Source organism: Macaca fascicularis, chromosome 3, assembly GCF_037993035.2.
Source record: "Macaca fascicularis isolate 582-1 chromosome 3, T2T-MFA8v1.1".
Classification (NCBI taxonomy): domain Eukaryota; kingdom Metazoa; phylum Chordata; class Mammalia; order Primates; family Cercopithecidae; genus Macaca; species Macaca fascicularis.
Window position 1 is genome coordinate 106862327 of NC_088377.1, and position 26297 is coordinate 106888623.

At 42.5% G+C, this 26297-nt stretch overlaps 1 protein-coding gene and 1 non-coding gene across 6 annotated transcripts in view; one reads left to right on the forward strand and one right to left on the reverse strand.

Moving 5' to 3' along the window:
• The window catches only part of IGF2BP3 (insulin like growth factor 2 mRNA binding protein 3), a 155487-nt gene that overhangs the window by 56383 nt on the left and 72807 nt on the right, over positions 1-26297 (forward strand). The gene's annotated exons all lie outside the window — the stretch shown is intronic.
• Positions 17685-17755, reverse strand: LOC123572660 (small nucleolar RNA SNORD65). Its single transcript, XR_006697212.1, has one exon. It is a non-coding gene; the product is annotated as a small nucleolar RNA SNORD65 (small nucleolar RNA).

Here is a 26297-nt window from a genome sequence, read left to right on the forward strand (position 1 = left end):
GCGGTGATGCCGACTGCCAGAGAGGGACCTGCGGATGCGGTGAAGCCGACTGAGGGACGGGACCTGCCGATGTGGTGATGTCGACTGATGGACGGGGACCTGGTGATGCGGTGATGCCGACTGATGGACGGGGACCTGGTGATGCGGTGATGCCGACTGATGGACGGGACCTGGTGGTGCGGTGATGCCGACTGATGGACGGGGACCTGGTGATGCGGTGATGCCGACTGATGGACGGGACCTGGTGGTGCGGTGACACCGACTGACGGACGGGACCTGGTGGTGCGGTGACGCCGACTGACGGACAGGACTTGCTGATGTGGTGAAGCCAGCTGACAGATGGGGACCTGCGGATGGGGTGATGCCGACTGATGGACGGGATCTGGTGGTACGGTAATACCAACCGAAGGACGGGACCTGGGGATGCGGTGATGCTGACTGATGGAGAGGGACTTGCGGATGCGGTGATGCCGACTGATGGACAGGGGCCTGCCGTTATGGGGATGCCCACTGACAGGGCCTGCTGATGTCGACTGATGGACGGGACCTGTGGGTGTGGGGATGCCGACTGACAGACGGGCAAGAGCATGTCGTCTCTACCCCCACTCCTGCTTTCTAGTACCTCTCTGGTGCCTTCTGTTGGCAGAAACTAGCAGGTAACAGCTGGCAAAGGAGAGATTAGAGTCCAGAGTCCTACACGCAGCATCACAAAGCTGAGAAGTACATTTGGAACTAAGAGCTTATTTTTCTTTGTTTGCCCTAATGCCTCATATACCCTGTCTGATGGAACTGAGAGCTTAATATCAAGGTAAACTTCTATCCTTGAAGTGAAACAACCTCCTCCCCCAATTCTAGGAGTCATCTTGTAAGCTAGATTCTGTGAAGTCACTGAAGAGGTGACAGAATCTGGGACCACAGCAGAAACGCTCGTGACATGTGGCATTTTGTAAGATCTGTAACTGGAGTGTTACCTTTCTGTTACTGTTAGATCTTCATTATTTATGTTACCTGTATACCACCATATACTACTAAATGATAAGAAGGGGATTCCCCAAGTTCTCTGGGCAGCATATCTTACATGCTGTGTCAAGCAGGTTTAAACAGTTTCTAACCATTTAGTTTTAGATGATGATAAAGCACTTATGGGTGGGCGCTGGATTCTGCTAAATGTTTATGGCACATGGAGATACAGGGAGCCTTTTTTTTTTTTTTTTTTTTGAGACGGAGTCTTGCACTGTCACTCAGGCTGGAGTGCAGTGGCACGATCTTGGCTCACTGCAACCTCTGCCTCCCGGGTTCAAGCAATTCTCCTGCCTCAGCCTCCTGAGGAACTGGGACTACAGGCGCGCGCCACCATGCCCAGCTAATTTTTTGTATTTTTAGTAGAGACAGTGTTAGCCAGGATGGTCTCTATCTCTTGACCTTGTGATCTGCCTGCCTTCGCCTCCCGAAGTGCTGGGATTACAGGTGTGAGCCACCGCACCTGGTGGGAGACTAACTTTTTGAAGGACTCACTGCTAGAGAATTAGGTAGGTTTGTTTTCTCCCAAATATATGGAATATAGCAGAGAAATAAGAGAAAATGTTTTTTCATCCATCCGTCACTGTTTTGCCTGAGGTACCTGAAGAGTAGACTCAGTGTGACCAGAACTGGAAGGGCTCCTCCACAGAAACAGTCCCAGCAGACAACGATGTGGACATTCAGATGCCACAAGGGAGGTGTACATTAGGAAGAGGATTTGAGAGCCCTTCCTTGAGTGAAAAAGGGTAGGACTTTGGGAGAAAGTCCTAGTGGAGTATTTGACGTTAAACACCTTTAGATATTTTTTCTTTTGCCTACTCAATTTCTCAAGTGGGCTCCATTTTCTAAATTTAAGGAATGTCTTGTTGTTGTTTTGTTTTAGAGACGGAGTCTTGCTCTGTCACCGAGGCTGGAGTACAGTGATGCGATCTTGGCTCACTGCAACCTCCTCCTCCTTGGTTCAAGCAATTCTCCTTCCTTAGCCTCCTGAGTAGCTGGGAATACAGGTGCCTGCCACCACACACGGCTGATTTTTATATTTTTAGTAGAGACAGGGTTTCACCATGTTGACCAGGCTGGTCTGGAATTCCTGACCTCAAGTGATCTGTTCACCTCAGCCTCCCAAAGTGCTGGGATTACAGGCATGAGCCACCACACCCGGAAGGAATGTCTTTTTGTATGTAAAAAATACATAATAAATGGGGCCAGTTGTGGTGACTCACGCCTGTAATCCTAGCACTTTGGGAGGCCAAGGCAGGTGGGTCCCTTGAGGTCAGGAGATCAAGACCAGCCTAGCCAACATGGAGAAAACCCCATCTTTACTAAAAATACAGAAATTAGCTGGGTGTGGTGGCACAGGCTTGTAATTCCAGCTACTCAAGAGGTTGAGTCAGGAGAACCTCTTGAACCCGGGAGGTGGAGGTTGCAGTGAGCCAAGATCGCATCACTGCACTCTAGCCTAGGTAACAGAGTGAGACTCTGTCTCAAAAAAAAAAACAAAAAAAAGGCCAGAGTCTTAAGGAAATGATTTCTCAGTTTCTCCAAATGTTATTTTCTTATTTCTTTCTGTCCAGTCAAAAGAATCAAAACTCCTAATAAGTACCCAAAAAATGCCCAGGCCGGGCATGGTGGCTCATGCCTGTAATCTCAGCATTTGGGAGGCCAAGGCAGGCAGATCACGAGGTCAGGAGATCGAGACCATCCTGGCTAACACAGTGAAACCCCGTCTCTACTAAAAATACAAAAAAAATTAGGTGGGCGTGGTGGCGGGCGCCTGTAGTCCCAGCTACTGGGGAGGCTGAGGCTGGAGAATGGTGTGAACCCAGAGGGCGGAACTTACAGTGAGTGGAAATTGCGCCACTGCACTGCAGCCTGGGCAACAGTGAGACTCTGTCTAAAAAAAAAAAATGCCCAAAGCTGGGGTTACCTTCCCTGAAGTGAAGCATATAAGACCTTATGTAAAGGAAGACATTAAGTAAATGAAGTGGTCCTAGAGGAAAGGGCAGGCAAGGTTGTCATTCTGGGGGCTGATGAGGAAGGTGAAACAATATTTCCCCATGTTTATTGTGTGGGGAAACAGCCTGTGCTACAGTTAGTCACCTGCATCACCAGGTTCTATATGCTGGTGGGGCCCCCACATCGCTCATGACTGGAATGACTGTTTTCCGAGCAAAGATTTGAATATGTGGTCTGACAGGTACTTATGGGGAATACATACTTTAAAATCACAGTCTTGCTAGAAAATTCAGAACGTTTCTTGGTTTTACTTCAACACTTGCATATTTGATTTTTTTCCTGGACTTAATTGATCTGGGAAGATGAATATTAAGTGAGTCTCTGGTCAAAGAAGGGAAACCAAGTATTCCTTATTTAGAAGAAACAAGTAGGCCTGGTGTGGTGGCTCAGGCCTGCAATCCCAGCACTTTCGGAGACTGAGGCAGGCAAATCACTTGAGGCCAAGAGTTCGAGACCAGCCTGGCCAACATGGCAAAACCCTATCTCTGCTATAAATACAAAAATTAGCCAGGCATGGTAGCACATGCCTGTAATCTTAGCTACTCAGGAGGCCGAGGCACAAAAATTGCTTGAGCCTAGGATGCATAGGTTGCAGTGAGCTGAGACTGTGCCACTGTACTTCTGGGAAACAGGCGAGACTCTGCTTAAAAAAAAAAAAAAAAAAAGAAAAAAGAAATAAGTGGGAAAGTAGTGATGCCATGTTATCTAGTCTGGAGGAAAAACAAAACAATACTATAGTTAACATAAAATAGCTCAGAGAGACCCCACTGTAAGCCTTGGATGAAGGTGTGCTGAGAAGTGGAAAGCTGTCTTGAGGTTTGTGGGGAGGTGGATGACTTCCTGGGGAATAGAGTGGGCAGGGGCCACGGAGTGAGTTAGGTGACATCCCTGCTGGATGTTGGCATCTTTAAAGGCAGGAGCTGTCATTCATCTTCTGTCCAACTGCTGATTGTTTTTGGTGCTGTGTTAGGTGCTACTTGGTCCATATGGATACAGGAATGAATGTCAAATAGAAATGAGCAGCATTTTATTTATTTTTTGAGACAGCATTTCACACTTGTTGCCCAGGCTGGAGTGCAATGGGCGTGATCTCGGCTCACTACAGTCTCCACCTCCTGGATTCAAACCATTCTCCTGCCTCAGCCTCCTGAGTAGCTGGGATTACAGGCGTGTGCCACCATGCCCGGATAATTTTTGCATTTTTAGTAGAGACAGGGTTTCACCATGTTGACCAGGCTGGTCTTGAACTCCTGACCTCAGGTGATCCCCCCACTTCTTCGGCCTCCCAAAGTGCTGGGATTACAGGTGTGAGTCACTATGCCTGGCTGAGAAGCATTTTAAGTGTAATTGGATGTAAAGCTAACACCGTGAGGTGCTTTAACTCAACAGAGGAAAACATCTGTAGAAACAGTGATGTTGAGATTTTCCATGAGCGAGCAAGAAGAAGCAATGGGAGTCAGAAATGTTAAATAGAAATAACCAATTTAAAGGTTGCCTTTATAGCAGACAGCTTGGAGTTCTAAATAAATAGCAGATGAACTGCGTGTTCTCAGTAGATGCCTTTCTTCTTCTTAGTGGCCTGACTTTGAGCACTTGGCCAGTAAGTGGCTGACACTAGGCACTTACGTGCTGGGCACTGAATTAACATGTTTTAATCTTCACAGCAGTCCCATGTCCCCACTGTACAGGTAAGGCAGTGGTGGTACAGAGAGGTGAAGTAGCTTCTCCAGGATCATGCAGCTGGAAAGTGTTAGTGTCTAGTGTCGATCAGGTTGCTTTAACAGAAAACTTCCTCCCAAAGGGTTGTTTCTGTTTCTTCCAGTATCATTTGGTTTCAACATGCCTCTGAAAAGCTTGACAGTGAAGCCAGTAGAAACTGAATCCTCCCCAGGTCTGGAAGTAAAGTATGGTTACGAGTGATGAATGAACTTCCTTGGGGAAGTTATTAGTAAAGTTCTCTGTTTAAAGAACTGTGGACAGTAGAGTTCTTCATGCATGGCTGCTCTGGGATGGGCCAAACTTCACATCATTAGAAGTAATCTGGTGATGGGTGTGCAGGGGGAATACCAGAGTTCCCTACAACTAGTATGTATGAATGGTATATGAGGCAAGCATTTCTCACCCGACCCTGCTCCCTCCATGTTTACTCCATGTCCTTTGCGCTGTGCTGCCTGGACTTTTGTCCTGCGCTTCTATAGTTTTTCTGGATATGATCATCTTAAAGGTCGTCATGCCCTTTATCAGTTGATTGAGACAGAATCTTGACTTACCGCCCAGGCTGGAGTGCAGTGGCGCAATCACAGCTCAATGCAGCCTCGACTTCCCAGGCTCAGGTGATTTTCCCATCTCAGTCTCCCGAGTAGCTGGGACTACAGGTGTGCACCACCACACCTGGCTATTTTTTTTTCTTTTCTTTTCTTTTCTTTTCTTTTATTTTATTTTTGAGACAAAGTCTGGCTCTGTCGCCCAGGCTGGAGTGCAGTGGTGCAATCTGGGCTCACTACAAGCTCCGCCTCCCGGGTTCACGCCATTCTCCTGCCTCAGCCTTTCGAATAGCTGGGACTACAGGCGCCCACCACCACACCCTGCTAATTTTTTTTTTGTATTTTTAGTAGGAACGGGGTTTCACCATGTTCGCCAGGATGGTCTCGATCTCCTGACCTTGTGATCCTCCCGCCTCTGCCTCCCAAAGTGCTGGGATTACAGGTGTGAGCCACTGTGCCCGGCCTTTTTTTTTTTTTTTTTTTTTCTTTCGTATCTTTATTTTTTTTTTTAATTTTTGAGATGGAGTGTTGCTCTGTCAGCCAGACTGGAGTGCAATGGTGCGATCTCGGCTCACTGCAACCTTCGCCTCCCGGGTTCAAGCGATTCTCGTGTCTCAGCCTCCTAAGTAGCTGGGATTACAGGCGCCCACCACTATGCCTGGCTAATTTTTGTATTTTTAGTAAAGACGGGGTTTCACCATGTTGGCCAGGCTGGTCTCAAACTCCTGACCTCAGGTGATCAGTCCATTTTGGCCTCCCAAAGTGCTGGGATTAGAGGCTTGAGCCACTGCACTTGACCAAAAGTTTTAAATTTTAATGAAGTTCAGTGTATTCATTTCTGCCAGTCTCATTTTATGAATAGTATTTTTGGTGTCCTGCCTAAAAACATTTTGCCTAAATCAAAGTTATGAAGGTTTTCTCCTGTTGTCTTAAACCTATGGTGCATTTTGAGTTAATTTTTATGTAATGTATGATTCACAGGCCGTGGTTTTATTTTTTGCATGTAAATGTTTCATTCTAATACCATAAATTGAAAATATTGTTCATTTTCCATTGAATTGCCCTCACACTTTTGTTACAAATCAATTGACCATATTTGGGTGGGTCTGTTTCTGGACTCTTTTCTCCTGTTAATTTATATGTCTGTCCCTTTGCTACTACACTTTCTTGGTTACTGTGGCTTTATATTGTCAGTCTTAAAATGGAATAGTATTACTCCTTCAACTTTATTATTTTTCAGAATCGTGGCTATTGTCATTACTTTGCTTTTCCATATGTATTTTAGAACCAGTAAGTCTATACACAAAAATTCAGTTGGGATTTTTATTGGGATTGTAATAAGTTAAAAAAAAAACCCTTTTGGAATAATTATCAACTTTACTAAGTTGTCTTCTTATGACTGGCTTATTTCACTTAGTATGCTATTCACCCGTGTTGTAGCACAGGGGTCCCTAACCCCCAGGCCTCAGACTGGTATACCGTCTGTGGCCTGTTAGAAACTGGGCTGTACCACAGGAAGTGAGTGGTAAGTGAGCGAGCATTACTGCCTAAGCTTTGCCTCCTGACAGATCAGTGGTGGCATTAGATTCTCATAGGAATGCATACCCTATTGTGAACTGCACATGTTGAGGGATCTAGGTTGCTCACTCCTTAGGAGAATTGAATGCCTGATGATCTGAGGTGGAAAAGTTCCATCCTGAAACCATCCCCCTAACCCCACTCTCTGTCCCTGGAAAAATTGTCTTCCATGAAACCAGTCCCTGGTGTGAAAATGGTTGGGGACCACTGTTGTAGTATGTGTCAGAATTTTCTTTTGAAAGCTAAGTAGTATTCCTTTATATGCGAATTTTACATTTTGTTTATTCTTCTGTCCATGGGTGTATGGGTTGCTTCCACCTTTTGGCTATTGTGTTCAATGCCTCTGTGAATGTAGGTGAACAAATATCTCTTTGAGATTCTGCTTTCAGTTCTTTTGGGTATGTTCCTAGAAGTAGGATTGCTGGATGTTATAGCAATTCTTCTTTTCCTGTCCTTGAATAAACCAGTGAAAAAGATGTTACAGCAATTATATTTTTAATTATTTCAGGAATTGCCATACTGTTTTCCATAGCAGCTGTACCGTTTTACATTTCTACCAACAATGTCCAAGTGTGTCCTGATTTCTCCACATCCACTCCAACACTTGTTATTTTGGTTTTTTTTTTCCCTAAACAGTAGGTGAATATTATTTTTTAAGTTTTGACTTCTACTTGTTTTTAGTATGTAGAAATATTTTAAATTTTGTGTGTTGACCTTATATCCTTTGGCATTGCTAAACTTACTAGTTCTGAAAGTTTGTTTTTTATTTTTTAATAGATTGCTTGGGATTTTCTACTTAGACAATTATGTATTCAAATGGGCATAGTTTTATTTCTTCCTTTATAGTCTGTGTGCCTTTTCTTTTATTGCTGTAATGTACTGTCTAGGACCTCTAATGAGAGTCGACATCCTTACCCGTCCTCAATTTTTGTGAGAAAACACTGTCTTTCATCATTACGTAAAATGTTAGCTATGGGTTTTTTGTAGATACTCTTTATCAGGTTGAAGACATTGCCTTCTGTTTCTAGTTTGTTGACAGTCTATATGATGAGTGAATGTTGGATTGTTTCAAATGCTTTTTTTGCATAAATTGACATTATCATGTAGTTTCTGGGCTGTAAATGAATTACATTGACTTTTTACCCCTACAAATGTTGAACCAACCCTGCATTCCTATGATAAACTCCACTTTATTGTGGTATTTTATTCTTTTAAGATATTGCTTGGTTTAATTTGCTAACTTTTTTGTTGAGGACTTATTGTGTCTCTGCTCATGAGGGATATTGGTCTGTAGTGTTTTTGTTTTTGTTTTTGTTTGGATTGTCATTGATTTTGTTATCAGGGTAGCAGCCTTAAAATGTGTTGGGAAATCATGCTTATGTTTTCTGGAAGTGATTGTGCTGAATTGGTGTTCTTTAATTGTTTGATACAATTCACCTGTGAAACCACTTGAACAATTTCTCTCAGAGGTTTTTTGTTGTTGTTGTTGTTTGAGATAGTGTTTTGCTCTTGTTGCCCAGGCTGGAGTGAATGGCCCAATCTCGGCTCACCACAACCTCCGCCTCCTGGGTTCAAGTGATTCTCCTGCCTTGGCCTCCCAAGTAGCTGGGATTACAGACATGTGCCACCATGCCCAGCTAATTGTTGCATTTTTAGTAGAGACAGGTTTCTCCATGTTGGTCAGGCTGGTCTTGAACTCCTGACCTCAGGTGATCCATTTGCCTCAGCCTCCCAAAGTGCTGGGATTACAGTCGTGAGCCACCAGTTCCCCCCGCCCCTTTTTTTATGCTCAAATGCAATATCTTCAGTAATTATAGTGTTCTTCAGGTTATTTCATCTTGGGTCGTTTGTAGTGTTCAAAGAATTGGTTAATTTATCCAAGTTGTTTATTTTTTTTTCTTTTCCTTTTTTTAAAATAACTTTACATCATCATGGACAAGTTATGTAAAGCTTTGTAGTATTCCCTTATCCTTTAATGTCTGTAGGGTCGCTAGTGATATCTCCACTTTTTAATTCTGATACTAGTAATTTTTGTGTTCTCTCACAATCTTCATCAGCCTTGCAGAGGTTTATCCGTTTGATTGATTTCTGATAACATGGTGATGTTGAAGCTGAATGAGCTCCTGTGTCTCTATGGTTTTGAGAGGTGAAGCCAGCTGGGCTTCTGGGTCAGGAGGGGACTTGGAAAACTTTTCTGTCTAGCTAAAGGGTTGTAAACACACCAATCAGCACTCTGTCTATCTAAAGGTTTGTAAATGCACCAATCAGCACTCTGTAAAAACGCACCAATCAGTGCTCTGTAAAATGGACCAATCAGCAGGATGTGGGTGGGGCCAAATAAGGGAATAAAAGCTGGCCACTTGGGCCAACAGCAGCAACCAGCTTGGGTCCCGTTTCCAAGTTGTGGAAGTTTTGTTCTTTGGCTGTTCGCAATAAGTCTTGCTGCTGCAGCCTTGGGTCCGCCCTACCTTTAAGAGCCGTGACACTCACTGCGAAGGTCTGCGGCTTCACTCCTGAATTCAGAGAGACCAGGAACCCACCGGGAGGAACAAACAAATCCTGATGCGCCACCTTTAAGAGCTGTAACACTCACTGCAAAGGTCTGCGGCTTCACTCCTGAAGTCAGCAAGACCACGAACCCACCGGAAGGAAGAAACTCTGGACACATCTGAACATCTGAAGGAACAAACTCCAGACATACCATCTTTAAGAACTGTAACACTCACCACAAGGGTCCGCATCTTTATTCTTGAAGTTAGCAAGACCAAGAACCCACTGGAAGGAACCAATTGCGGACACGATTAGTATTTTGTTTCCCTGAGGCTTCCCTTTTTGATTCTCTAATCAGAAAAGCAAGGGCCTTAGATACGTTGCGTGGCTGTGCACTTCCTGTAACTGTATACGTGTCCAGGGCTAACGAGAGGCAAACAGAAGGAAAAGAAGCAAACAGGTTCAACCCATCCCTTTGGAACTATAGCTTCTTAGCTCCGTTGGTGTTTTAGATCAGTGGTCCCCAACCTTTTTGGCACCAGGAACTGATTTGGTAGAAGATAATTTTTCCATGGTGGGGGAAGGGGAGTGGTTTCAGGATAGAAACTGTTCTACCTCAGATCATCAGGCATTGGTTAGAATCTCTTAAGGAGTATGCAACCTGGATCCATTGCGTGCGCAGTTCACAATAGGGTATGTACGCCTATGAGAATCTAATGCTGCTGCCGCTGATCTGACAGCAGGCGGGGTTCAGGCAGTTAGGCCTGCTCACCTTCTCTCACCTCCTGCTGTGCGCCCCGTTCCCCTTTCTTGCTTCTCCAGCCCAAACTACAAGGCTTCTCCTGAGATCTGTCTGTGTGCACTAACTTGCAGGTTTTTTGCTGCTGAATCTAGGCTGGGGCATAGCAGAGAGAAAAAAAAGAAGCAAATCACGTCAGCTTCTATAGTACTATGGAGTTCCCAATCTGTTTGCTATCTTTGAGTCTTCAAATTATTGTTTGATACTTTCGGTCCAGATTTTATAACTGCTTTCAGTGGGAGAAACAAGGTGGGTTGTGCCTGTTGAAATTTGTGTGGATCTAGAACCTGGAGCTAAAGTTTAAGTTGTTTCTTTGAATATTGTTTTTTGGTGCCTTTTAAATTTAGAAAGAGGTGAATTTGAATCTTTTATTTTTCAAGAACGGAGTAACTGCTCACAAGTAATTTGCTTTTAAATTTATTCTTGTAGATAACCTTTGGTTGAATTAAGACTGAAACAGGACTTTACCATCTTAAAAGAAATGCGTATTCAATTTTTTCCATGTGACTCAGCACTAGAGATGTGTATGCAGTGCTCATCATTTTAAATTTAAGTATATAAAAACCTTCACTTGTTCTTTTCCTATCTTTCTACCTCCAGTTTTAATGAACAAGATATACAAGGTTAAGACTGGGGAGGGCAAAGTCTCCTGGTAGGGTTTTAGAACAGTAAACCAATTGGGAATGACAGGGCACTATTGATGCTGTTCCTAATTTTATTATCAGCAACCTGAAAGGCAAGGATTGCCTCAGTACTAAGGCCCCCCGCCTACCTGCCGTATTTTGATTTCCTGAATGGCCTACTTTGTCTTATTCAAAACACAATATTACTATTCAGTAATTACTATTCAGTATTACTTTCCATGTGGGGATGAGAAAGGCTATAATTTACTGCAGTCTTTCCTAGATGTATATTGTATATATTCACAAATACCTTTCCTTAGTTTTCTATTCCAATCTGGTAGACAAAGGTGGTGCTCAGTAAGTTAAGTGTTGGTTGAATTGAGGGTGTATGATGCTTTTCAGAGCTTGACTATCAACCCAAATAGAGATTTCTGTGTTCATCTTGCTAGATTTTTTTTCTTGTTTTGTATCCACTACCCCTAGACTCTCACATGTGTCCAGGTATATATACAAAGATTGAAATTGTTTGATTAGCTTACTCTGGCTAATGATAATGACTGATATTTCAGATTTCTTTTTAAAAGAAGGCCTATATTTGATTTGTCTATCTTTCACTCATTTTTATGACTACTCTCATATTCTTAGCTCATTTCCTTCTCTTTAGTACTCTGCCTTTGCATTTTAGATTAACTTAATATCACACATGTGGGTTGTGCTGATTATGAGCAGAGCAATATGCGAACCTTTTTTTTTCCATTTAATTTTTTCGAGACTCTGTCACCCAGGCTGGAGTGAGGTGGCACGATCACTACTCACTGCAGCCTTAAACTCCTCCTGGGCTCAAGCAATCCTACTGCTTCAGCCTCCCGAGTTGCTAGGACAACAGGCACATACGTCACCATGCTCCATTAATTTAAAAAAAAAAAAAAAAAAAATTTTTTTTTTTTTTTTTAAACAAACGGAGTCTTGCCCAGGCTGGTCTCAAAATCCTGGGCTTAAGTGATCCTCCTGCCTTGACCTCCCGAAGTGTTGGGATTTTAATCGTAAGCCACCGTGCCTGGCCAAGTACCTCTCTAGATGGATTCTCGTTCTTGTTATATTCTTAGAACCAACCCTAGATATAGGAAGGGAATAGGGCTATTCTTATTTTTAAAAACAAACAAAAAAAAGTAATTGGGAAATGGAAAAACTTGCCAAGGTCTTGCAGCTACCATTGGCTAAATTGGGATTTAAACTAGGCAGAACCTCCTTTTTTACCTGCTACTGTATCTAAACTGTATATACTTCTGTCATCTCAAACGTGGAAATAAGGATGACTTCTAATATCTTCTGCAAGTTCACCTACACATTTATGACTTAGCACCGATTTCATCAGTGTTTTTATTGAGATCTATAATTTCCTCCTATGTAATGTCCCAGTTACAATCCTAAGTGAAATTCACAGAAAATATAACCCACTTATATATGTATATAATTTAAAAATCAATATAATGTCCTAGTAGTACCAGAAAGGTGACATAAAAATTATTTATACAAAAAAAGTTTAGTACGTAAATACTTAGGCATGATCAGAGTTTAGGTATAATGAAATGGCCAAGTGCTTGTACCATATGTAGAATAATCCTCAGTGGACCAATACTGGTGTTGAGACAGGAATAATATGCAGGCAATGCAAAAGTTGTGTGCTCTCAGTTTAGTGGTTTTCTACAGTGATAAGCAGACCAAAATATAATAGTATCTTGATTTACATGATACAGTTTTGGAAGATACAGTATATATGAAAACTGAGCAATAAATATTTTGTCAGGTTATAGGGACAGATAAATGGGTTTCCTCTGTATCTGAATATCAAGGACCTTCAAAGGCTGTGCAGGACATGAGGCCACCTCTCTTTATTGTGTGAAGCTGTACTGCACACTTCAGGATGTGTGACATAGCTGGTCTGTGCCTATCAAATATTAGTAAAGGACCCTTTTCCTAACCCCAAAAGATCCATAGATTTCTAAAACCACTTCCTTAAGGGGTGAAGGTTTCTCCATTAAGAATTACTTTTCTAAATCATTCGTTCCTCAGCTGTGTTGAACGACCAGTTATTTTTAAATTTCTAATTGATCACTGACTTCTTTGTAAAATACAATGAAAATAAATTATTACAATGAAATTTTAATGTCAGCCAACAGACAAGCTGATTTTTATTATCAGATTCAACAGACATAAAATTGTCAGTCTGCTATAAAAATTTGTAAATGCTTAATCTCCACTTGTAAGTTTGTCTTGTCATGATGTGGTCTCTCTCTTAATCTCACTCTGCTTTCTCTCCCCTCAGTCACCCAAAATGATGGTATGTTCCTAAAATACTTTCCCATGGAAGGTGTAAGTTCCCCCTTCTTGACCAAATGCTCAAATGTTTTACTCTCATCACCTCCTTTGTTTTGCACAAGTATCACTTTCTATAAAAATTATCATTTAATGATGGAAATGAACTTAACTGCCTTTACCATCAGCAGTCCCTTTTTATCTATGATAGAAATTTGCAAAGTAGTTTAACAGGCGTAACTCAAGTTGTTTATTTCTTCTTAGCTTTTTATACTTAAGGATAGAAAGTCATGCAGTACAAATGTGCAAAAGTTCTGCAAAGTATATGTTACTTTTGCTAATCACATATAGGTAAATCCATCTTAGATGATCTGATTTCTAATACAACTTAACTCTAAAAGTCTAAAAATATCTCTGAGCTATGTATTAAGCAGGTGGTTTTGGACTTAGACTGCATTTTTCTTTTTTCCCTTTTTTTTTTTGAGACAGTCTTGTTGTTTCGCCCAGGCTGGAGCGCAGTGGCGCAATCTCAGCTCGTTGCAGCCTCTGCCTCCTGGGTTCAAGCGATTCTCCTGCCTCAACCTCCCGAGTAGCTGGGACTTCAGGCACGCACCCCCATGCCTGGCTAATTTTCGTAATTTTAGTAGAGATGGGGTTTTGCCATGTTGGCCAGGCTGGTCTTGAATTGCTGACCTCAAGACCTCAGGTGATCCACCCGTCTCGGCCAACCAAATTGCTGGGATTACAGGCTTTACAGGCTTCAGCCGCCGTGCCCAGCCTAAACTGCATTTTGCTTCATACTAACCGCTAGGGAAGCAGTGACATTTTTGGAGATGAGCCTTGTTCTATCACCCAGACTGGAGTGCAGTGGTGCAGTCTTGCTCACTGCAACCTTTACCTCCCGGGTTCAAGCGATTCTCCTGCCTCAGCCTCTCAAGTGGCTGGGATTACAGGTGCCCGCCACCACACCCAGCTAATTTTTGTAGTTTCAGTAGAGACAGAGTTTCACCATGCTGGCCAGGCTGGTCTTGAACTCCTGACCTCAGGTGATCCACCTGCCTTGGCCTCCCAAAGTGCTGAAATTACAGGTGTGAGCCACCGCGCCCGGCATAGCAGTGACTTTTCAAACCTTAATTTCAGAAGACTTCCTGCTGTATTTTTTGTACTGTGAGTTTGAATGATGGAAGACAATTCCTATAACAAGGCAGGAAGGGTCCTGGATAATCAGACTCCTGGCAGTTCATGCTGGTGTTGCTGATGGTGAACCCCCTCAGCAGGGGCCCTGCAACTGTTTCTCTGGTGGGTCTGTGTGAAGGCAAGTACTGCTGGGAAGGGGTCCTACTACTTGGGCACAGTGACTGAATCTTAAATATGATTGGTGTCCTTACTTTTGGTTACTCTGTAGCAGCAGAAAAGTTACAATTTTTAAATGGAGACCATTTCTTCAATCATGGTTTAACAATCAGGGTTTTGGGCTGGGCGCGGTGGCTCACGCCTGTAATTCCAGCACTTTGGGAGGCTGAGGCAGGCGGGTCACTTGAGGTCAGGAGTTTGAGACCAACCTGGGCAACATGGTGAAACCCCTGTCTCTACTAAAAATACAAAAATTAGCCTTGTGTAGTAGCACGTGCTTGTAATCCCAGCTACTCAGGAGGCTGAGGCATGTGAATTACTTGAACCCAGGAGGCAGATATTGCAGTGGGCCAAGATCGTGCCTCTGCACTCCAGCCTAAGCGACAGAGTGAGGCTCCATCTCAAAAAAGTAGGGTTTTGACAGCATCTTAAATACTTCTGCTCCTCCAGCTGACTCATTTTACACACAGTCATTATGCTGCGATGCATATGGTTGGCTTTGGTGCGTGCTTGTGTAAGTATTTATGGTTGGATCCATGCTCAGTCATGAGGTGGCTTTTGAAGTTGTTCTTGTGTGAAATGGAAATTCTTGGGCATCTAGGTATTTCTTAATTTTTAGTGGGTGTAACAAGTACAGCCAGATTAGATTGAAGGATGTGATCTTATCACGTGCTTTGCTTTCTGAGGCTGGGTCAGCCTTAGAATGGCCCCTTTTGGTTGCAATGTTGGTGTGGCAGACAGTACTTAGGCTATGAAGAACCTCTGATAGCATTGTCCTCAAAATGTTACCCTGGAGGAGCAGGACAAGATCAGCTGTGGCTCTCTCAGTTCAAAACCACCTGCTTATTATATAGCTTTAGAGATACTACTTTTAATGGCAAAAACTCCATTTACTTTTGTACCAACCTAATATTTTGTGTTAGACTTTCACAGAGTTGAATTGCATTAGAAATCAGATCATGTTAGATGCATTTGCCTATTTGTGATCAGCAAAAAGTAATATAATACTTTGGAGAACTCTTTTAATATATGATTTACTATCCTGGAGAAACAAGATAGGGGAAACACAAATGTTACTTTAGGTGCTCAGCTCCTGTGTGCCTCTCAGATGTACTGCTTAGAAAACATGTTTAAGGATGCACACTTTTTATACCATGTGTCCCTTATCTACTAACCAAGGACCTGGTGTGGCATTGAACTAAAGATATGACAACTTGTTCCAGTGTTGGGGGAAAAAAAAAAACTGGCTCATACGGCTCAGTGGGAGATGGCGTAGAAATGTGATTTCTTCCTTAGGAATTTTAAAGTGACTTTTTAAACCCTGTACTTTGGGAGTTTTCAAACATAAACACATTGAGAAAATAGTATACTGAACCCCCCATCTGCTGACCTTAATAATAGTCATTATTCTGCTTTTGTTTTATCAATATTGCTTCACTTTTTTTAGGTGGAGGAGAGGTAGATTCTTTTAGAGCAATTTAATATGACTGGTGGTATAGAAAATTTACCTGCTAACATAAAATAAGAATAGGTATATTAGTTTCCTATGCTGCTGTAACAAATTAATCACAAACTTGGTGGTTTAAAGCAGCAGAAATTAATTTTTGTTTTAGAAGCCAAGAGTCTGAAATCAGTCTCAGTGGGTTAAAGTCAAGGTTGTCATGAGAACTGGCTCCCTCTGGAAGTCTTAGGGGAGAATCCATTTGCTTGCCTTTCCCAGGACCTAGTGCCTGGCTGTGGTCGTTGGCTTTCATGGTTTCCTCTTTCAAAGTATACCACTTCAGCCTCTGCTTCTGTCCTCATATTGCCTTCTCTCTGACTTTCCGTCCTCTCTTGCCCCTTTTGCAAGGATCCATGATTACATCAGGCTCAACCAGGTAATCCCATATAATATCTCCACCTCAAGATACTTAATTATACCTGTAATGTCCCTTTTGCCATATAAGGTACCATTCGTAGATTTTAAGCATTAGGAGGTAGATATATTTGGGACTATTATTCCATTTACCACCAGTGTAGTCAGCACTCAAGTGTCAAATAAATGGTTATAGGACCACAACCTTGAGAGTGGGGACTATAAATACTCAGTGGTGAAATACATTAAGATAAAGTTCTTCAGTACCTAGAGAGATTTCTATGCAGAATACATTTTATCATTTCACGTAGGGGATGCAGCATTCCTATTATGAGATGACAAGATAGAAGGAGGCATGTATTGGTGTAAGGCCAGTTAGTAGCTGGTGCCTTTGAGACCTGAGAGGAAATGGCAGCAGTTCAACATCAGAGCCCAGACGGTGCTAGTTCATAGCTCCTGTCTCAGGCTTGACCCTGGCAGTTGACAACACGATGCTCTCCTGGGCCTTAGGCCATTCTGTCACCCTCCCTGAGCTGTGGAGCTGAGCTCCTTCCCTGTCCTTGCTTCTGCCTCTTCTTAGAAGCCTTTTTGAATTTATCATAGTGCCTACTATGTGCTGGAGGAGAATCTGCTGCACAAGACAACTTTGATGTCTTATCCAAGTCTGCTCTGGACTCGCAAAAAAACAGATTCCTCCTAGCTCTGGTTTTCACTAAATGTTTCCGAGGTCTTGGTTATTCTCCACATAAACCTGGAGACACACTTTTCATTAAAATATAAGGCAGAGGTATGGGTTTTCTGGGTCTGAACCTCAAGCCCCAGAATAGTCGAATGGAAAGATGGGGTAGAGACTTTGAGGGCAACTTCTTCTGGCTATGAGACTTTGGGTAAAAGTGACAATCATACAGAGTCCCTTTCCCATCTGTGAAAATGGGATTAACAAAAAAAAGTCGTTTCAGGGTCAGTGTGAGAACCAGCAAATAAGACAAGTGCCTCGCCCTGCTGCACTGTGAATTGACTTTTCTTGGAGGCATTTGTCCTTTGGCTGAAATTCACATGCTGTGTGCTCCAGTACTATGAAGTACTTTACTTCCTCAACCCCATCCTTCTCTTAGCTTCAGGGCTTTTTGCATACGTTTTCTTTGCCAAGAATCCATTTGCTCTCTCTCTCTTTTTTTTTTTCCCCCAACAGTCTTATTTTGTTCTGGATCCTTTCCATCTTTCTTGATTCTCACCAATTATTTAGCCCTCAATTTAGACGTCATTCCTGCCACTCTTGGATTAGACATCTCTCCTGTGTTTCTCCCATACTTAACACTGTGGTAGCACTTAGCATGTAGGCTTGCATTCTCTCATGTATATGTTTTTTTCTTCAGAAAACTAGGTTTATTGCTACACGATCTGCCAGTAATTCCAGCTATTTTGGGTGATTTCATTATTTGACTTAGCATTTTGTGTGTGTGTGTGTGTGTGCGTGTGTAAGTGTGTAAATACATATTTTAAAACTCAGAGTCTTCTCTGTTGTCCAGTGCAGTGTGAGATCATAGCTCACTGCTGCATCAATTTCCTGGGCTAAAGCAATCCTCCCTCCTATGCCTCCCAAAGTTCCGGGCCTATAGGTGTGTACCCCTCCCTGCCCCCTATCCCCAAGCCAGCACTTTATATTTAATTGTCTTCTGATTTGTGTTTATTTCCCCCACCAGAGCTAAGGTGGGTAGGGCTCTGTCCTCCCATGTTATCAAAGACCCAGAACAATGGCTGGTGTGGACTTGCTGGTCAGGATTCACTCAACGTGTATTGGTTGGGAATTTTTTCAACTCTGTAATGGGTTATTCGGTTTAAAAAAATAATAACTCACTGGATTTTTTTGTGTAGGGGTGGGGTGGGGGGGTGGGTATAAGAAAATAGGATATAAATTTGTTGTTTCAGGTCACTGAGGTTTGTATTTTTTGTTATTATTATTATTTTTTTTTTTTGAGATGGAGTCTCCCTCTGTCACCCAGGCTGGAGTGCAGAGGCGTGATCTCGGCTCACTGCAGCCTCTGCCTCCCAGGTTCAAGCAGTTCTCCTGCCTCAGTCCCCCGAATAGCTGGGAGTACAGGTACCTGCCACCACGCCCAGCTAATTATTGTATTTTCAGTAGAGACAGGGTTTCACCACTATGGCCAGGCGGGTCACGAACTCCTGACCTCAAGTGATTCATCCGCTGCAGCCTACCAAAGTGCTAGGATTACAGGTGTGAGTTACTGTGCCCAGCCTCTTGGTTTTTCCGTTAATTATTTTTTTCTTTTTTGGAGGGTAGAGATGGGGTCTCGCCATATTGCCCAGGCTGGTCTCAAATTCCTGGACTCAAGCTATCCTCCTGCCTCAGCCTCCCAAAGGGCTAGGATTGTAGGCGTTAACCACTGCACTTGGCCCCAGGTCATTGAGTTTTATTGATGCAGAAATCACTGAAGTTCTTAAAAAATGTTTTTGTTATTTCTTTGTGTTATTTTTTATTTTTTGGTGGTGGCAAATGGAAATCTTGGTGCCAGCTATGATCCCTTCACTAGCAGGGATCAGATGTTTTGGAAAGTATGTTGCAGGTGTTTTATCTTGATCTGGTTACTTGTTTTAAATAGTTCAGGTTGTTTTGGTTAGGCTTTCTAATAGCAGTTGATCATAATATTCAGCTTTCTATTTTGGGGGAAGTTCAGTTTCTTATTAAAAAAATGTTAAGAAAAACCTCAGACATTTAGTGTTGAAAAAATGAGTCACAAAGAAGTCAGAAGCATCAGTGAGGGATGCTCCTTATGGCTGTGAAATTGAGCAGGCTGTGCCCCCAGATGCCAGCCTCATTAGGGTGGATTAATGCTAAGCTCCTCTGAGCTTACACCCATCATTACTTCATGTTCTCCTTTCTCAGCAAATCTGATGCCCATCAATTCTGAGCATGTTCTGTGCACTTGCAGTATCCAGTATTGTTTACCACTGCTTGAAGTTGCCCAGCTGAACAAATATTTCTGACTTCAGATAATTTACATGATATCTTTCCCATGAAAGACATGACTTCATCGTGTTAATTTCTTTCTTGCTTAACTAAACACGAGCAAACCTTTCTTTTGTCACAGCTTTGTTTTTGTATGGTAGGAATTTTATTCTGACGTGCTGTTTAATTAATGTTTAAAAAGAGCATCTTTGCTTATATGCTCCCCTTGGCTACTAGAGACAGCTTTGTAGCGCATGATGGAGCCTGCATAATTTCTCACTGACCGCGTTTGCCTTGGTGTTGTCTTCTACTGAGTTTAAGGGTCACCTCTACTATATATTTTTAGAATATTTAACTTCACCACTAACTTCATATCAATTTATTTTCAATCTTAATTTTTCCTGGCCTTATTTTTCTCTCATGGTTTGTTGTTGTTGTTTTTGGGGAGGGTAGGGGCAGGGGAGACAGGGTCTCCCTCTGTCACCTAGGCTAGAGTGCAGTGGCATGATCACAGCTCACTGCAGCCTCGACTGTCCAGGCTCAAGTGACTGCTACCTCAGCTTCCCGAGTAGCTGGGACTACAGGTACGTGCCACCACACCTGGCTAAATTTTGTATTTTTTATAGAGACAGGGTTTTGCCATGTTGTTCAGGCTGGTCTCCAACTCCTGGGCTCGTGCGGTCTGCTTGCATTGGCCTCCCAAAGTGGGTATTTTAAAAAGTCTTGTTGATTATAAATAGCTTTATCATTTTGGGATAAAATGGGATTTTTTAAGTCATGCAGGTGTGTCTGTAGCTGAAAGACCTTGTTGTGTGATCTAGATTACCTTTAGAAACCTATAACACTAATAAGTTTTTTTAAAATCACACAACCCATATACCTATCTGAAAGATTATGGTATACACAAGTGTAGGAATTATTGTTTATTCGCCTTATCAGAAAGTCTTGAAAGCATGTGTGGATTTGTGTACCCTTTAATAACTCGACTGGCCTCTTCAGTATCCAGGCCACTGGCGAAGGTCACTGCTGGGAATCCACGGTACTTGTTCAGCCTCCTTCCTTCCACGGCAGGAGGGACTCTCAAGGAGAGACTCTTCTCACTTATCCTAGATTAGGCCACAATCCTCCTCACACAAACTGTGGATCATCACAACCAGTTGTTTGCAGCTGGCATGCAAAATGAACGTGATTGGCACCCTCAGGTTAGATGATCTTTAGAGAGCCTGTTCATTTCAACCTCCATGTTTGTTTTAGCTCCTTTGAAAATATAAAAATTCTCCCAATGTGTGAAGAGAGCACATTCAAATGGTCCATCATCTGTCTGAGAAACTCTCCAGACCACTCATCTGTCCCTCCCAGATTCCCCTCCACTGGCCCCTCTCAGCCTGTTTCCCTTTGGGGGCACAGTTTCTGTGTCCCTTAGAGTAGGGTTCAGAACTGAACATAGTCCTCGCTACAGGTCTAAACGGTGCTTATTGCAGGGTGGAATCTTAGCTGTCCTTGACATTTGTTGACATTTGTTCAGTGAATAGAAGATCACATGCCCGTATTCCTTAGGCGTGAGATGATCATCGGTTACAATTGAACTAGCTTTTAGTTGTTAATAATAACTTATTATTGATTTACATGTTACAAGGTATGTGTGGGAGGGAGGCTTTTGTGAACGAGGTGTCTGATTTAACCACGTTGCCTGGTACTAGTGTGAAGGACCATTCTGAGTGATTGTTGGTGAGGCGATCACAGTTCTGCAGGGAAGGGGTCCTTCTGGAAGGCCACTCCAGCGGGCAGAAGACATCTTGAGTTGGATGAAACCAAGTTATCTTTTATCACAGAAGCAAAGGTGGGTTAATTCCAAGGAAGCTAATGAGACTTGTTGAGTGTCCCCTAAGGAAGTCAGATATCAGAGTGTCCTTTAGGAACTCCTAAGAAATTGACCAGTGGCTATCTTATAGCAACTGGGAGTTATATGCCACTCAAACTTTAATTTTTTAAAATTAGAAATGTTTTTGGCCAGGCACAGAGGCTCATGCCTGTAATCACAGCACTTTGGGAGGCCAAGGTGGGAGGATTTCTTGAGCCCAAGAGTTCAAGATCAGCCTGGGCAACATAATAAAACCCCATCTCTTTAAAAAAGGACAATAATTTGCCAGGCGTGGTGGCCCACGTCTGTAGTCCCAGCTACTTGGGAGGCTGAGGTGGAGGATCCCTTGAGCCTGGGAGATTGAGGCTGCAGTGAGCCGTAATCATACTATGGCCTGGGTGACAGAGCAGCAAGACCCTGTCTCCAAAAAAAAAAAAAAAAAAGTGTTTGTGTTCACTTTAGAAAACAGAAAAAAGGACTTAAAATCCTACCATTCAGAGGGTAACTATCATTAATAGTTGTATATTTTTGTCGATACATGGGATGATTAACTGTCCTTGTCTTTTTTTTTTCTCCAAATGGTTTTCCATTTGTGACAGCACTACTTACTGAATCAGCCTTTTCTTGAACTCAGCCTTTGTGCTATCCAGCACTCTGACATGTTTGCAGAAAGTGTTGCCTTTTCTCATTTGAGGCTTAGCTAAGCTTGAGGAAGTCTTGGTTCATCAGGGTTAGTGAGGAAGGGACTGATGGTTCTGCCCTCATTTTGGCCACATCTGCCATACTGTGGGCAGTATTGGCCATCGGTTTACAACATTCATGAATGTAGAGAAGAGCAGTCTCTTCCTTCTTTACTACTTACCTTAAATAATTTCTGTAGGTTAGCTGTGTTGGTTAGGGTGTGTAGCAGGTGACACCAGTATTGTGCATTTTAATCTGGGTGCATTATCTTCTATGTCATTAATATTCTAGAAGAGCTATTAATGAGACTTGCTGGGTTGTTCGATTTTTCATTTTGTTTCAGATGCTTAGCAATTTACTTATTGTTTCTTGAACTAAATGCATTGAAGAATAAGGACTAAAAGTGGTGGTTCATAAACATTCACTTGTAAAAAGAGAAACATTCCTTCTCCTTGCCTCAAGTTCTTACTCATTTTGATCTTGCTGCTCTACCTTTGTGATACAATTTATTCAACTAGGGTGTGTACTGGGTCTGTCTACAGACAATGGTCAGTGCTTTTTATCATTTTAAAAAGACTTTTTCATTTGCAATCTTTTGGATGAAACATTTCTCAGGTTATTCTGCCTTTCTTTGGTGATACTTGATTCTAAGTAGATGTCTGTAGTAGTACCTTAGTCATTGTAATATAAGTCCCAGTTTCATGTTTTGTTTGGGGCTCAGTTCCAAAGAAGTTAAAAAATTAATCAGCACTGGCTTCCAGGAATAGATCAGAAAGTCTGAGTGTCTAAACCCATTATAGCTGTCAAAGCTGTCCTTGCACCCCTGGAAAGTGAGAGTGTCATGGATGGGTTACGGCTATGTCAGACCATACAACTGAGATTTGAAAAGGCAATGACAAGGCTGGGCACAGTGGCTCATGCCCGTAATCCCAGCACTTTGGGAGGCCAAGGCAGGCAGATCATTTGAGGTCACGAATTCGAGTCCAGCCTAGCAAACGTGGCTAAACCCTGTCTGTACTAAAAATATAAAAATTAGCTGGATGTGGTGGCACACACCTGTAATCCCAGCTACTCAGGAGGCTGAGGCACAAGAATCGCTTGAACCCAGTGGTGGAGGTTGCAGTGAGCCAAGATCATGCCACTGCACTCCAGCCTGGGTGACAGAGTAAGAATCTGTCTTAAAAAAAAAAAAAAAAAAAAGCTGGACGCAGTGGCTCATGCCTATAACCCCAGCACTTTGGGAGGCCGAGGCGGGCTGATCACTTGAGGTCAGGAGTTCAAGACTACCCTGGCTAACGTGGCTAAACCCCATCTCTGCTAAAAATACAAAAAATTAGCTGGCGTGGTGGCGGGTGCCTGTGATCCCAGCCACTTGGGAGGCTGAGGCAAGAGAATTGCTTGAACCCAGGAGGCGGACGTTGCAGTGAGCTAAGATCATGCCACTGCACTCCAGCCGGGGCAACAGAGCGAGACTCCGTCTCAAAAAAAAAAAAAAAGCAACAACAAATCCAAGGTGACAGAAACAACTGTGAAGTTTTTGGCTATCTTTTCAAAAGTGAAAGTTTTGTGCTGTACAGTTGTGGCCTTGGCATTCTTGGGCTGCCTATACATAAGCTATGAAGAGGGAGGAAAGGGGGTAAAAGTGGTTGTGCTGTTACGGGTTTTGTATTTAATTCTAACTGGCATGTGAGGGATTTCATTCATGTGCACGAGTAGGAGGTCCTGAAGTGGGGTTGCCCTGCTGTCTGAATCTTCCCACCAGCTACTCCTAACAGAGCTGTGGTGGTTTACCCCAATCTAGTGGCACTCTTTGCTTCCCTGTAGCTCAGTAGCTTCATCTGTATTCTTGTCTTGGTCAGTGAAGGGACAGATCTACACTTGTTTAGTTGGTATTTTGGTTTCAAACTGATTTTTTTTTTTTTTCAGAAGCCTCTGTTAAAGAATGACTTAAATATACTTCTTCCCCATTATAAGTAATACAGGCTCGTTGAATAAAATTTGGAAAGTAAAGTTCAAAAATGTCTTGGCATATTACCTTTCATACTTCTATGCAGGTATACACACAAATTGAATTAGATCAGAGTGAATTTTTAGGCTATTTGGTATTACCAAAACTTTCATAGAAATTCTATGCTTCTTTATACTTTCCCCCACTAATGGACAAGACATTGTTTTTCCATATCCTTCCCAGCATGCTTCACGCTAACATAATTCAAAATATTAGCCAATTTTGTCTGCAAAAACTAGCATCGTCATTTCACTTGGCATATTTGCCTATCTTTAACCAGTAGTCAAAGTGGTGTGTGTGTGGGTATGTGTGTATTTTAGAGACAGGGTCTCACTGTGTTGCCCAGGCTGGAGTGTACTGGCTCAATCACGGCTCACTGCAGCCTTGACCTCCCAGGCTCAAGTGATCTTCCTGCTTCAGTCTCCCAGGTGCATACCACCATGCACAGCTAAATTTTTTTTTTTTAACACAAGGGATCTCGCTATGTTGCCCAGGCTGGTCTTGAACTCTTGGCTTCAAGGGATCCTCTTGACTTGGTCTCCCAAAGTGCTGGTATTATGATCGTGAGCTACCACACCCAGCCTGACCATTTATTTTTGACTCTCAGTTCTATTCATGGCTTCTTTTCTCCAACTGTATATGTCTGATATTCTTCACACTTTTTGGGCAAACAGTTACAATGTGTTGATTAAAGATTTATCATCCAATTTCTTTTTCCCATCTGTGTAGTCTTGTAATTTAAAAAAAAAAAAAAAGTACTGAATATATTGCATGTAATTTCCTGCTTTTGTTTTTCTCACTTAAACCTTAAGCCTTTTCACACATTAAACATTGAGAGTAAGCCGGGTGTGGTGGTTCACCCCTGTAAATCCCAGCACTTTGGGAGTCCGAGGCAGGTGGATCACCAGGTCAGGAGTTTGAGACCAGCCTGGCCAATATGGTGAAACCCCTTCTCTACTAAAAAATACAAAAATTAGGCGGTGTAGTGTCGTGTGCCTGTAATCCCAGCTACTCGGGAGGCTGAGGCAGGAGAATCAGTTGAACGTGGGAGGTGGAGGTTGCGGTGTGCCGAGATAGTGCCACTGCACTCCAGCCTAGGTGACAGAGTGAGACTCTATCTCAAAAAAAAAAAAAAAAAAAAAAGGAATAATTCTCACTTTTGTTCTGATTTGTAACAACTTAAGTCGTTGAATTAGTAGGTATTTTTTAAAAAAGAGGTATGATGGACATAAACACATCTTTAAAGTGAACATTTTGATAAGTTTTGACATACATATACACATGTGAAACCATTGAGATTTACCTATGATGCGTGAGTCAATAGCTCATTCCCTTTCGCTGAGTAGTGGTTTGTTGTATAGATATACCACAATTTACTTGTTTACCTGTTGATGAACATTTGGGCTGTTTCCAGTTTTTACTACAAGTAAAGGTGCTATGAACATTTATGTGTAGGTCTCTATATGGATGTTTGCTTTTTGTGAGGACCTACTTGTAACCCCCAGAGATAGTATGAAGATTATTTTAAACTAAAGACATTTGAGATTCAACAGATGCAGAAAGAAGCCTAATCAGAAATTCCTTAATTTAACTAAAGGCAGAAACTTCTGGGAATCGGGGATTTTTAGCAGCCTCCTCTTGGGGAATGTTCTTGGCGTGGAAAAAAAAAAAAAAATGGAGAAGACCACTCTTACCTGCATAAACAAACATTACCACAAAATGTATCTCCTGTTCCCCTTGAAATCCATTTATTTTCCCATAGAAGCCTTTTCTCGGCCGGGCGCGGTGGCTCAAGCCTGTAATCCCAGCACTTTGGGAGGCCGAGACGGGCGGATCACGAGGTCAGGAGATCGAGACCATCCTGGCTAACACAATGAAACCCCGTCTCTACTAAAAATACAAAAAAATTAGCCGGGCGAGGTGGCGGGCGCCTGTAGTCCCAGCTACTCGGGAGGCTGAGGCAGGAGAATGGCGTAAACCCGGGAGGCGGAGCTTGCAGTGAGCTGAGATCCGGCCATTGCACTCCAGCCTGGGCGACAGAGCGAGACTCCGTCTCAAAAAAAAAAAAAAAAGAAGCCTTTTCTCCTGTATCCTTTTCCCCCAGTTAATTGGGTTTTTAAACTCCCTTTTTTTAGCTGTTTGGAGTACTGCTTTTGTGCACTTCCATATATGAAAAAGTTTTGGTTTTTTTCTCCTCTTCATCTGTGCATTATCAGTTGAATTTGCAGGCCCTCAATTACTGAACCTAAGTTGATAAAGGAGAAAGTTTTTCTTCCTGGTATATTCATTTCTCTCAGATAAATACACAGGGGTGGAATAACTGGATCATATATTTAATGTTTTTAAAAAATTCTAAACTTGTGACAGTAGTTGTGCCACTTTATGTTCTCACCAGCAGGTCCAGTCCTTGACAACACTTGGTGGTTTAATTTTTAGCCAGTCTGAAATGGCTCTGCATCCTTGCC